This window comes from Gadus macrocephalus, chromosome 10, assembly GCF_031168955.1.
Source record: "Gadus macrocephalus chromosome 10, ASM3116895v1".
NCBI classification, from domain to species: domain Eukaryota; kingdom Metazoa; phylum Chordata; class Actinopteri; order Gadiformes; family Gadidae; genus Gadus; species Gadus macrocephalus.
Window position 1 is genome coordinate 1,687,528 of NC_082391.1, and position 14,560 is coordinate 1,702,087.

The 14,560-nt window shown below is 44.3% G+C and overlaps 2 long non-coding RNA genes across 2 annotated transcripts; both read right to left on the reverse strand.

Moving 5' to 3' along the window:
- Positions 1-419: 419 nt before the first annotated feature.
- On the reverse strand, positions 420-1,938 carry LOC132466617 (uncharacterized). The gene is made up of 5 exons (XR_009527902.1): positions 1,743-1,938; positions 1,417-1,510; positions 980-1,083; positions 751-829; positions 420-551 (listed from the first exon to the last, which is right to left on the reverse strand). It is a non-coding gene; the product is annotated as an uncharacterized LOC132466617 (long non-coding RNA).
- A 7,769-nt stretch (positions 1,939-9,707) lies between these two features.
- On the reverse strand, positions 9,708-14,533 carry LOC132466619 (uncharacterized). Its single transcript, XR_009527905.1, has 7 exons — positions 14,137-14,533; positions 13,916-13,990; positions 12,635-12,895; positions 12,370-12,523; positions 11,450-11,593; positions 11,228-11,340; positions 9,708-9,825 (listed from the first exon to the last, which is right to left on the reverse strand). It is a non-coding gene; the product is annotated as an uncharacterized LOC132466619 (long non-coding RNA).
- Between the last annotated feature and the right edge of the window lie 27 nt (positions 14,534-14,560).

Here is a 14,560-nt window from a genome sequence, read left to right on the forward strand (position 1 = left end):
ACAGAGAAGGAAGAAGAAGCAGTAGAGAGTAGTGAAGCAGTGAGGTTAGTGACAGACGTGAGAGAAAGGCGTGTGGAAGCACACGGTTACATGTGGGGTGAAGAAGATCACTCCCACTGGAGGTCATTGATCCACCAGCCTCAGACCGCTGAGCTCAGCAGGTCTTCTGGAGGACGAGGCGCAGATGAACTGAGGAGACGGGACCAGCAGGATCAGGGCGGGTTCAGCTTAGGCGTGTCTGCCCGGACCAAACAAGGACATTGATTAGGTTCAATATTCAAAAGATCTGAACCAAAGATAAGTCATTAAGGAGCAGGCAAGGTTTTAGGGCGCCTTGCTCAAGGACACATCACTGTATTCTGAGGACTTGAACCCGGCACCATTGGTTTCAGAGTTGAACCCCAAGCCCCTTACCTAGTCCACTATGTCCAGATAATGCAAACTTACGAGGAATCCTTGATGGTAGAGTCCTGGTTGTCCTCAGGATTTGCCTTCCAGATGTACAGCTTCTCCATCAGTCCTCCAGATTCCTGGTCTGGTTACAAACGTCTCTAATGTAAGATGACAAACAGTAGTAATTTGTCTCTAATGAAAGGTGACTAACGCAGGAGTAGTTGGGCTCTTATGGCGCGTAACAATAGCAGCTGTAGTTTGTCTGGTAACCAACCACAGTAGTATGCCGTAACTTGTACTGGACAAACTAATCCTGCGTTACAACAAGTCCACTCTGTTTATTTTATGCAAACTTACGAGGATCCTGGTTGGTAGAGTGATGTCATCCTCCAGAGTCTTGGCTCCTCCAGCAGCTCTCCTCAGACAGAGTCCTGGTCTGGAACAAACAGCGGAAGTCTTCAACATGTTGTAAAACAGATGTAGTCGTCTAGTATATATGGTACAAATGCCGGTAGTTTGTGGTAGCAGTATTCTACGAGAAGTGGCAGTGAGTGTGATGGTCACTTCAGAGTCAAGCTCCATCTACCCCACGACAGACGTCCTTCACCAGGCAGGGCCTTCAGCACGGCTTCTCCATCAGCTCCTTCGAAACGGCTCCTCCATCAGCTCCTTCAGCCATGGATTCCTGGTCTGGTTACAAACAGTTGGTCTCAGCAGTAAATCACCTGGGGACACAACACACCCCACCTCCTGCATCTGAGGTTCACTTGTAAAATGGAAGTCAAATTGAAACATATTTAAACAATTAAATTAGACAACTTCTGCAGATTGTCGCGTTCAGCAATTCATCCTTTACGGTCGTAGCAGCACTAGTAACAATAATGGCTCATATGACTCCTACATAACCCCCGTATGAATTAACTCAAATCACAGCTTGACACAGATTTAAAGTCAAACGATGATCAAAACCAGACCTAAACTACCGTGGATTTTAGTGTTTCAGATGAGCTTGGTGATGGTTACCCTGTGGTCCGGTGCTGCAGGCCCCTGGTCTCCAGCCTCAGTCTCTGGTCCATCCTGGCACCACAATCCTCCGGTCCCCAGCCTCTCCTTTCAGCTACAGCAGGAGGTTTATATCAGCATTTGCCCAACAATCAACTTAATTGACTCATCCGAAACCGAGTTACACAATTAATTGAACTATTATTTTATAACTCAAGGCTGGAAAAGACTTGAGACCCGACATGAACATCCCGTTTTGGGAATGAAGGCAGAGCAGTCCACAAGTTTAAAGAAGTGGTTCAGGCCATGCATTGAAACGGACCTGAGAAGACTCTACTCACACAGACCTGTTCTGGAGGACTTCTGACAGGAGGTGGCGGTCTGGCTCTGGGTGAGGAGGTGGAGGTCTTTCTCTGGGTGAGGAGGCAGACACCTTGGGACAAACTACATGTTACCTTCTTTTTTTATTTATATTTAACCTTTATTTTTCCAGATAAAACATTAAGAACAGTTTCTTATTTACAATATTGATCTGGTCCAAGAGGCCCCACCAGGAATAAAGGTACAAGTAACAAAAACACAAGCATGACAATCTTAACCTTGTACAGTTCTAGAGTATCTTCTACTGTAACACGTGGGAAGGACGGCCATTATTTTAGCTCCGATATTATCCAGTTGGTAACTCTGCACCAAAGTCGTTGTTTAACGTCATGCCATTGGGTAGGGTTTAACTTCCGTGGCAATTAATGACAGCAGATATTTAGAATGTACAAAAGCTGAAGTAACAAAGAACACCAAGCAGTATCGATATTAAATCAAATATACTCAGCCATATTCAGGTGCTGGGTTCCGTTGAAGAAATGTCCAATTGTCTTCAACCGTGAAATGATTTTCAGCCTTCACTGATGTAAAAAATGGCCCCGCAAGTAGAACGCTATTTTGTACGCGGCGAGAGTCCAGTCACGTCAACGTGGTTAAAAGTATGGCGCAAACATCGGAAATTATCAACATATTGTACGACGTACGTGTCAGTATGTATTTAATATCAAACTTAAGTTGTTTAAGATAAGGGGCAACAATTCCCAATGGAAACAACTGAAAAATAGTTCACGTTGGCAACGGCTCGAGGTTTCGCAAATACAATCCAGAACGTACCGCCAGATTCCCTCAGGGGACTCCCGTCCAACTAACTGCCAGGTGGTTTCTTATGGTTGCCAAAACTACAACGTTCTATGCTAACCATTGAGACTAAATCAAGTGACCGCACTCAGAACCTTCCACGGCGGGAAGCACAAACCGTCCGACCGGAATCCGAACATTCCGGCCGGAACCAACCAAAGAAAAAACATAACCAGCGCCTCACCTTGAGCTGAACGGAGGAAGATCCTGAAGTCCAGCGATGGTCTTCATTAAAACACAGCCAACAGACTTACCTTGATGTGATCTGTTTGTTGCTGTTGGTAATTACTACTATTCAGTGTACCTTTACATTATTATGCACCCAGTGTGTACAAGTTAAATCACTCAAAACCGTACGAAGAACCAAACTACCATGTACGTCCCACAACAACTTTAAACCTAAAATCATTCAATACAAAACCGTGTCTACATTTAATAATTATCTAGATTATTCAGGGTACAAACCATAAAGAGCAAATCTAAACGTTGAGCTCACAGAGAGCCGACCATAGCCCTGCAACGTCACCCTGACCGCTTCATCACCAACAGCAAATCATGCCAGCCAGCACACACATGTACAGGTCCAGTGAGAAGTGGGCATCTGAGTGAAAGGACTGCCCATAATAAAAAGAGCCCAATTCCTGAACTATCCAACCATCTTCATGGTTTAAAGATTTACAGACTTGACATGCCATTGTGTTCTAATCACCTTTGTCTGCTCCCTCGTTACTTATAAAACTCTACATCTCCATCACTAGAGTGTTGCATCCTACTCATGGGGGTGTGGTCTGAGTGAGCAGAGATGCATGCTGGGATACAGTGCTGTCTGAAGTCTTCAGTTCTATAGACACGCCCCTCAGGAGAAACCAAGTGTTTGAGAATCTGTCGTGACATCAGTTACATGCGCTGGAATATCCTTCTAGATGGCGCCAGGATTCTCAGAGGAGAAAGGCCAAGAGGAAGATGTGAGGGTTCTTCCTCTCAGCCAGTGGAACACAACAACGGTCTTCATCAGAGTACCATGGAACACTTTGAAACATTCTCCTCTTTACACCTTGAGCTCGAAGTGCGCACTAGTTGGAGTTCCCAGATTGGTTCGGATTTAAGGGAACCAATAGTTCAGCTAGTCCTGTCCGAAACAAATACAGTACAGCCTGAGAAGACGTGCAACTGAGAGCAAGACAAGATTCACAGGGCTCTCCATCAATCCAGCCAGGTAGGAAGAGCCGTCTCATTACAGGTCTGAAGGTCATCTTGAATACCCATTTAGGTCCCTTTCCAACTTCAGACTCCTTGTGGAATGCCTTTTGGTGTCCATCCTCCATTGATCCTGATTGCTGTAGTCCTAGTTTGAAGTCACTGATCTGAACACGCCGCTTGCATCCTGTTACACTTGAGTTGGATACTCTCCTTCCTGCCTCCAGTGTGTTGGATATCGCTCCGGAGCGTCGCTCAGGGCTCTTCATGTCTACTGGAGGCCTCAAGTAAACATGTGGCCGTCCGTCAGGTATGATTTAGTTGACCATTCCAATCTCCCAAGCCAACCACACAGACCCCTGTATGAACATCATCACTGTCAAAGCAAGCAGGACGCACAGACATAGAACCCAGGACACGCACGTAGAACCCCATGCCAGGTGGAACCAAACATGCGTAGAACCCCATGCCAGGTGTGTGTGGGAGACACACACAGTAGAACCCTAGCGACGCTCAAAAATCATCCATCTCATGACACACACACACACACACACACACAGGGTAAAAACCTCATGCCAAATATCATCCCATCATCCACCCCCAGCTCTCCTGCCAGGGCACCCAGAACAGAACAACCAATGTCTCCAGAGACGTAAATGATGTACAACATTCTTCAGTGGCGTCCCACATTGGTGATGGATTATGCTTGGCGTCTCCAAAATGTGTCCCAGGTTGATTCAATGTCTCTGAAGTCATGTCTTTGTAGTCCAGTGGTTTCCTGAATGAGGGACCTTCACAGATGCAAACGGTGCAGCTTTAGTCAGCCTGAGGGCAGGAAGGAGGTCATCTGTTCAGAAGACCACCCAGTGGAGGGGGGTGGCTCTTGAGGAGCAGGATCCATCATGGGATGGCCCCAAATAAGACCTTCTTGGAAATGAAACTGTTCCTGAGGAGTCACGATGCCTGGAGGGGACTGTTGAATGTGTTCCATGGTTCTCGGTGTCAGACTGAAGTTGTGTTTTAGTCGTTGAGATGAAAAGCCCCCTCATCTCCCCCTGGTGTTTCTCCTTCTGAATCCCTGTCTCCATCTTAAAGAACATTCCAGTCCATGTAACTGACGTCACGACAAACGGTTTCCCCCTGAGGGGGCGTGTCTACAGACCTGTAGACTTGTAGGCTCTGTATCCCAGTATGCACCTCTGCTCACTCAGACCACACGCTCATCAGTAAAGCAACACTTATTTGATGAAGATGCAGAGCTCAGGAAAGTAGCTGGAAAGAAGACTGAAGATATCAGAGCCCAACCCATTACTCCAGCTTACAACAATAACTTAGAGCCTGTAACCATTTTAACAAATCATTAAAACCAACATAAACCAAACCAAACGCCAAAGTAACCCATGAACCAATGAAACATCCTTACTATTCAGATCAACCTTCAGGTAACGGGTTAACTCACCAGGAAGCCAAAATACATCAATGTGCCCAAGAGTAATGAGAAACTTATGACTTACAGTTTGCAGTTCATCTTCATGGTTAAGTTGGGATACTCACAGAACTGCAGTTAAATATCCACCATGATAGACCTTTAAAGGAAGGAACAGTTTACTCATGGTCCCCAAACTTAGGCACTGTCCCACAGTTCAACATCTACCATCTCCATTAAATCAGATAAATGAATGACAATACAAATTAAGGGCTTTTGGGAACATCCAACTTTTAAATATTTTTTTGATAATTAACTAATCCAGCTTTTTAATACAAGTTATAGTAATTATTTGACTGCATTAGTCAAGAGTGATTTACCTTTTACTTTGACAAGTTTGAATGTATAGTCTCTAAAATTTTACTTTCAGGTAGAATCATTATTTAAATTTGAAATGAGTTAAACCACCACAATCCCCGATTTCTTTCACACATTCTCAGTGATTTATATTCAACATACAAGTCACGTCAGTTGTGCTTTGCCACACAATTATACTCACATCAGGTTCAGATGAGATGCTCCTTTTTACTTCAAAAAGTCTTTAACCTGTGAACCAGGAAGAGATGTCAAATAAGTCACAACGGACCTCAAAACAGTAGGCCTACACATACGTTCTGGTTTCTGGCATCGTCCGGTTCCCTCTTATGTGAAACGCACCAGATGCAACCAATTAACTAATTAAGAAAAAACACTTGGCAGGGGAGCTAATTAGTAAAACTCAACGCAGGTTCGGCGCCCTCTGGTCGCCTTGGTAACAGTGAGAGGCTATTTCAGCTCTGTGTTTGATCTTAAATGACCTCCCTCATTTTAATTAAAGGGATGAGTCTGATTTAGATTCATACTTCAAAACGAAAAAAGTATTCATTCAATTCATCTTACTGTGTGCGCGAGTGAGTGTGTGTGTGTGTGTGTGTGTGTGTGTGTGTGTGTGTGTGTGTGTGTGTGTGTGTAACTACTGTTTGATGTCAAGTTGGTGAAAAGGAAGTCACGTGTGATCTTGCGTCCCTGTGTGTGTAGTGAGCGGATGTGGACAGCAGAGGGCAATGTTGCCACACGAGAACATCTGCTCTCTGAGCGCTCTGCGAGATGCCGTCTCCATTGCAACTGTAACTTGGCAGCATCCTGAACGGCCCTTTGAGGAGTGAGAAGGAAGCTTTCATCAAAGAGACCAGAGAAACTCATTCACTGGTTAAACTGGAGTCATAGCCTACTACCACACCATACAGACACACACACACCAATACACCATGTAGATTCACACCATATGCACGCACACACCACAGATACACACATATAGATTCACACACAATATTGATACAATATGCACACACACACGATAGATACAAACCATATACACACGCACACAATATAGATATACACCATATAGATAAACACATACCATCGAAACACACCATATAGATGACACACCATAAAGATAAACACACCAAAAAGACACACACCAACGATTAACTTAATATAGATACAAACTATATTACCCCCCCCACACACACACACACACACACACACACACACACAAACAATACAGTTCTGGTCACTATACTACTCTTCCTTCTCTCTTCTCCTTCTCCCCTCTAATCCTTTTCCCCTCTCCTTCCTCCCGTCCCGTCTCCCTTCCACGCATATCGCATTTTTATTGCCTCTACTCGAGAATAGATTTGGGTGGGGATTTCTAGGTTTCATAAACATCCGGGGCTTAGCCCAGAGGGAGAATGAAAATGCTGGCCGCCAAATTCATTTGTATGCTTTATTGTGCATGCAAACTTTTTCAGAATGCTTTATCTAAATAAAGAAATACAAGGTTTATTATAGCTTTAAATAGCTACCTGACTGCTATGCTGCTTATCCCCAAACATCTAAAGTTCCATTCAAGTTATTGCAGAGTAAAATGAATACAAGTGAGGCAGACCTTACACATATTGTGGCAAATGGCAACCCCGATCGTCGGGGGCTGAGTTTTTCAAAGGAGACGCTCAAACAAGGGTTGCGGGTCAGCGATTTTAATTCGTGTACCTCACGTGGGAACGAAGGTAAAAGAGAAGTCAACATAGGTTCTTCCTCTTATGGGGTAAAAAGGGGCCGTCTCCGGGTCTGGTCCGGCTGCGAGGTCGGCGTCTCTATCGCTCCCGTCTTCTCCCACTCAGTCCTGGGGGGGAAGCGTATTAGCGTTAGTATGGGTTGGTGCGATCTCCCCCTACCGCGTCTCTCCAACTCGGCTGTCCTCCTCGTCTGGTGCGTGCTCGGTCCGAGGCCTCTGCCGTCTCCCTCCCCCAGGTGATCCCAATGTCCGTGATTGCCCGGGGGCGCTTGATGCGCGCTCCAGCGCCGCCGCGCTGAACGGCACATACCTCCCTCGGACTACCTGTCCACGGAGAGGGCGCTGGCCCCGGTGCAGGCGTGGTTCGACCCCCCCAGTTGGATCGGGGTTGACACAATATAGACACAGACACACACACTGATCTGACTGGGGATAGGATAGGTTCATTCAAACAGGTTGTTGTTTATTCTCTTGCCAGAAGGACTACCTAGACTAGGCTACTTAAAAATGTTTATGAATATTATTATATTATGACATGCAAATGAAGAAGAAATAACAGCACTGCCCATCACTGTAATAAACCAAGTTAAACTTCCAGAGCGACACGGGGGAAGAGAGAGAGACAGAGAGACAGATCGAGAGATCTATTCGCCAAGAAAGAAGAGTTGAGGAAGAAAAGGTTGGATTGAACATTAATTCACCGTGAGCGCGTTGCGGGCACTCCCGAGACTCCCGGCTGCCACGTCTCCCGTCGTGCCCCGGGCCGCGGCACCCCGCGGCCCGGGGCACCGTGACCTTGGCCGAGTGAAGACCAAAACCAACACTCTACAAAGGCCCATCAACAAGCTTTGCTTGGTCCTTGATGCTGAAAACTCAGCTTAAGTCTGGCAAGGCCAGGCTCAAGTCTTCGATTTGCACGCTTTCACATACTGACAAAAACACAAACTTGGATTTGCGTGCCCACTGCCCACCACATACATGTGCTTTCATGGACTTCTCATTTATGTAATTATAACCATGTGTTTTCATATGAAATGAACATTAAACAGAACAGATAGGTGCAATAAATACACACATGGACAAGGTATTCATGTTATTTATGTTAAATCAATATATGGGCTACTAAAACTCAGCAATCTATTGTGCTGGTAACTTCACTCAAATCTATCTACAGTCAAGTATGCATTTAGACAAATATGATAAAATATGAATATAATATGTGCAACCTTTGTGGCTGTTCAAGACACACTGAAAACATGATGCCACCATAGGTTTGCAGAGAACTATATACAATATGCACACTAAAGGCATGATGCCACCATAGGTTTGCAGAGAACTATATACAATATGCAGCAACACACTGGAGAGAGAGAGGCAGCAAAAATGGGCGGGCCCACAGAGAGCCCAAACAGGGTCGTGACATTGGGCTAATGCCCTTTGAAAAGGACTGTTTTATTGAGCTTCTGTCGCATGTTGTTGCTCTAAGCTTAGTGTAGTCATTTGAGCGATGTGGTGTAGCCTTAGCTTAAAAAACAAGGACACAACTCGTGTTAGCAGCGTATGGTGGTGGCTGTCGATGCCATGCTGCGTGTCGCCGATGTGCTCCCTGAGCACAAACACACCCTCCGGCCTCCATTGTTTCTTAGACACGGCAGGTGGGAGCTCTGGTCCTTGATGGCAGAGGCGGCGTCTGTCACCAGGCTGGCACGGCAGACATCACAGGACAGCTTCTTTATCTTCAGAGCCCGTCTCACAACAAATCCTGAAATTTGGGTTAGTATAATATCATAACTTATAATAATATGCGTGGGGAACTTAAGGAGACATTTCTTTTTTTGGACTGTCAAGATTGTTCTCTTACAGAGTTGACTACTGGCAGTATCGGATATATATATATATATATATATATCGACTTTCAGTCAGCCTATACCTGAATGTACACGAGAGCGTTGTCCACAAGACCATCGTAGCGGACGGGAAGGTAGCTGTGGTCGTGTACTAGGGCAGGAATGTCAGCAAACGGGGATGGAAGATCTTCTCCTCCTGCTAGAGAGGACATATCTCCAGCTGACAGGCTTGTAGAGGTGTCGATGAGCGCTGATAGGGACTCCGTCTCATCCTGTGCAGTCACGTTGCCTCCGCATGGTTTAACAACTCCACACTGGGCCATCAGCTTTCTGAAGATGTATTTGAACTGGCCGGCATTAGGGTTGATTATTCCAGCCACCTTAAAGAAACACAAGATATACGAGTATATTACACATTCAATATATGCTTTAAAATGTTTGACCAAAAATGGAAAAAAAACAAAAACATATGGACCGAAAAACTGAAAACAATCCAAGCATTTGCTGAAACTTTGTCACTTAGTGTTGCGGCTGGTAAAGATAAATTTTCCAAATGGTCCTGGCTGAATCTGTAGGTCAGGACATATCGCTGTCCTTCAAGCAGCACAGGAACCATAGACATCAACGTGTCAATGTTTACGACGAAGCCCAGGACAGAGAGGAACCTTCAAAAGCATACATTGTATTACTACGATGATTCTGCCAAAACAGGACACAAGAAAGCAGGGAAGCAAACTAACAGTATAGGGTGAAAATAGTGAATGCTCCCAGAGCAGCACTTCTCAGGGCAGACACAAATCCACATTTCAAACAATTCACTTCATTGCCACATTTTGGGGGGGGGGGGGGGGGTTAAAGCTGACTAGTTTGCATCCCTGACCTTAAAGTATAATCTGTGTACGGTTTAGGATCCTTTAAAGTACTTTTAGGACACTAAAACCTTCTTGAATCAATTCACAACGTAACATGCAGACCATGCAATTCATGAACAGAAAAGAGCATCTCATGAACTCGATGCAGACAGGACAGAACATCTTACAGGACAGAGCATCTCATGAACTCGATGCACAGTACAGAACATCTTACAGGACAGAGCATCGTATGAACTCGATGCAGACAGGAAGACAGAGCACCTGAACTCGATGCAGAAGACACAGAAGACTGTAGATAAACATGAGAACAGAGCATCTGTTGAACTTCTATCATGGACGTGAGGGATGCACTGAAACCAGTAGAGTTCTACCTTAGATCATTTAATGATTTGTAAATTGACTACTTGTATACATCTAACGAATAATAAAATAAACCCTTATTTTCAAATTGAGCACACAATAATTTAATTAGAATTAAGAATTTGTACTGGGTATTGGCGACTACAAATGGTGTAAGTGCATCGCTAATTGTCACTATTTTAAAAGACCTCTTTGTTCGGTAAAGGGGTTTGCCATCCTCCATCTTCAAGGTGAGCAAGTACCCCCTGGCTTTTATCAAGAACTCCCTGGTGCTTGTCCAATTCCTGGAACCAAGGGGGGCTTTGAACCCTTTGGCTCTGGGATTGCGACCGTTCAAGATGTCAAACAGCTTGTCTGTTATCTATAAACCAATATCTAAATTAACTGAAAGCACTTAAATCATCACTGTAACTTAGTGTCAACAGGTATCAGATAGTAAACACCCAAGTATGAGGCATAGTTTGATTTCTCTCCATTTTCTCTGTGGCTATGATTTTAAATGTATATTGCTGCATTGCTTTAAACCTGTAAATCGGAGATGTAACAATGAGGGTGTTTTTGAGGAAAGTATGAGGTAGGTATAAACAGTTTTAACCAAGTTCTTGCATAGTGTTGAATTTGAGGAGGGTCATAATTTTTGAATTGTTCCTGATGCCAAAATGTTCTGCTTTGGGATAGCTGACCAACATATCAACTACAAAGGGAGGGTGGGTGTTAAAAGGGGATAAAAAGGGGTTGAAGCAATTAATCACTCAAATGTTGGCAAGAAGTTAACGGTAGGCCTAGAATGTTGGGAAATGTTTTTGGTCAATGATGCAAATCCTAGCTGCATTACCTTAATTAATTCAGAAGTAGCCTCACAATCTTTGAACTCTGCATAGCCCGCGTCCTGCAAGGCGGGAGCGCCACTGCCACAGAGTTACTCAAAGTCTGAGCAGCCAGGGAGACCTTGCTTGAGTTTAGAAGGAGAAATGAAGAGCACATTAAAAAACACAATAAAGCCCTAGAGCCTATTTCTATTGCGGCCCTCTATTCATAAATCATCATGCAAACATACCTTCATCTTCTGATTAGCAAAGCTCAGATGCTTATCTGTGACTCGGTTGGCAGAATGTAGTCCACTTTTCTTTTGGACATTGTTCAGCTGAACTATGTACTTCCAGTTGATACTGCCAGTTATGCTTCTAATTGGGCTGTATGCCTGCAGAAGCAGATTTTTTTTTCACGTCAACTGTAAAGCACCATATTCTGCAGAATTATGTAAATGAAATCAAAATGTATAAAAAGCAGAACAGTCAGAAAAATGGGCATGTACTTCAGCATGTGGCGAGCATCCATCACAACAAAAACATTGTCATGGGATACTGGATGTGGGAAATGGGTCTTCGAGGGCTCACAGGGGTCTGCTTTTAAATCGCACCCAAGTTGGGTGCACATACAGATATTTGTTGCATGACCATCCATTGTCATGCACACCACCCTTATTGGACGATGATGTAGCTCTTCTAGTGCATGTTCTACTATCACTTTCTGTGATTCTGGTGTGAGGGACTTGGTCAAATAATATGCAATTGGAGCTTTCCGATAACCTTGAAGCCCCACCACCATAAACACAAGAACCTCGGAAGCTATGTCAGTCTCGTTCAGTCGATCCCCCATGTCCACATATCCACACATTGTTTGAGTCTGAGGATCATGTTGGACGTGCTTTTTGATGGACATGGCATCCTGCATCAGAGTGACACTTCCGTATTTGACCTCATCTTCCCGACGCCGTCTTTCCAGCATGTCCAACGTAATTTTATTGAGACCAGGTCTGGCAACAAGAGAGCTCAGCCACCTTGTATTAAAAAGAAGATATTTAACCACGTAGCCATTCAACCACTAACACAAGCATCCCTATGGTGGACACACTAAATAATATTGTCTGTAGTGCTTAATGTAATTCAATGTAAAATTAGCCATCATGAAGAATACCTTTGCAATGAACTGGGATGTGGCAGGTGAATGTGCAGAGTATCTCTCAGGTAGTGATATGCCTTTGGACCATGCAGATGGAGCGTAAGGGCAAAATCTGTCTGGTCCTTGGTGTACTCTACGCCCTGCCTCGACAGGAGATGAACCGGAAGATCTGAAATTCAATTAGAAAAAGTCATTCAGTAGGTCTCCTTTTAATGGTAACTAGGAAGTCAACAAATAACATAAAATACCCAAAATATTGAATGCGATATTTTTATTTTACCTGAATAGAATTCAAGCTTCTCTTTCAGCTCTTCGTTGGTGAGATCTTTCTCCTTCAGTTCCTCCAGAACAGCCTGCATGTTGTTCTTGGCCCCGTTTTCTCTCCTGAAGCCATTGATCTTCTCCCGCTGCAGTTTTCCCTCACTCTCGCTGAGGCTTCTTCAGGTTTGGCCTTCACAGCCGTAGGGCAAGCAGGCAATGCATACAAGTGGCCGTCAGCGGCCTGCCGCTTGCGGCTCAATCTCCTCTCTCCAGTAGCTCCCTGTTGTTTTGGCAAAATATACAAATATATAAATAATAGTTAATACGGAAATGAATAACTTACTTTTTCCAACAATTCAATCTTCACTTTTGAATTCTGTGAGCCTGAATTAATTTTTAGTTTCTCTAATTCTCCAACAGAAAACACAACAGCATACTTTTAAGAAATTGTACAGGCTTCTCCACTTATAAGACGTTTTGTGGCTCTGGACAAAAATATAAAGGTTGCCTGCCCCTGAGTGTAGTTTCAATGTTCACACATGTTTATTCATTCGTATGAGTGACAGAGAAAGTGAGATAGCCAGTGGTTTTCAAACTTTTTACACAGAGTACCCCCTCAAATAATATTGGGCTCTTATGTCGCTTTTCCACCGCACATGTAGCTCGACTCGACACGACTCGACACGACACGACTCGACACGGTAGCAGCACGGGTGCTTTTCCACCGCAAATAGTACCTCCTGGACGTGGGCGGGGTCGGCTGCGCGAAAGGGCCGTGACGTATTTGTGTACGGGACGCAAACAACACATACGCAACCCACACATGGACAGAACCCACATAACAACAATGGAGGACATCGATCGCATTACTATTATTAGCTGGCATGTTGAAGAAGTTGGAGAAGTGGAACATGTTGGCTGCGCGCTGCTATGGATGTTACCAGCATGGTTGCCATGTCGCTCTCGTGACTTCGTCACACTCTCTGGCCAATCAGTCGCCGGCCGTCTGCCGACGTCACCTTTTAGCATCGGCTCAGCTCGCTTGGAACCTAGAGCGAGTAGGTACTAGAAAAAGCAGCCACTTCAGGTACCAGATACCATGGTACCGCGGTGGAAACGCAAAAAATGCGAGCTGAGTCGAGTCGTGTCGAGTCGTGTCGAGCTGGTACCATGCAGTGGAAAAGCGGCATTAGACTACTAACACCATCATAGACCTGGGTACCATAAAGATAAAGGATTTGATATAACAAGGCATATGACGCTCTAATTAGTTTGTGACATTCCACGTGCAAATACTCACAACATCAGGCCTCAAGTCCATTGCCGGGTTGTCTTCCACTCTATTAGCTGGGGTTGTGCTTCTTGTTGCTACCGACTAAAATAAACATAGTAAAAAAAAAAAAAAAAGTAAAGAAGTTGAGTGTCTAAAATGTGCTGTAAAGTGTGACATTTAATCACATATTTATATTGATATATCAATCTTATACACCTTAAATTATTGTGGGTCAATGATACACATACCCTTTGAAGATGAGCTGGAAAGTTGAAAAGGGTTGGCACAACACCATCTCTAAGCCGGACATTCTGCCCCATCCTGTCAAAGTCCTCCCTCCTGAAGTGGTCACAGCAGAGCAGTGTCCTGTCAGAGGCAGCAAAACCGTCCCTTCTTAGGGCAATTTCCCACTTTATCCGCAACGCTCTGGCTTTGGGAAACCTTAAAAAAGTGAGAAATGCACCCAGATATATTAATTATTGTCAACATTTTCAATCAGTATTTAAGATCAACCACACTAAAAACAAAAAGGTGTCCAAAATGCCATTCAGTGATTGTGTTAACAAACATATTCTAAAAAGCCTTGTGTCAACAACAATCTAGCAATACTATTATGTGATACTAGCCCCGCTGTTCCTGTGTAACAGGACCTGTATTGTAGGCTATATACTT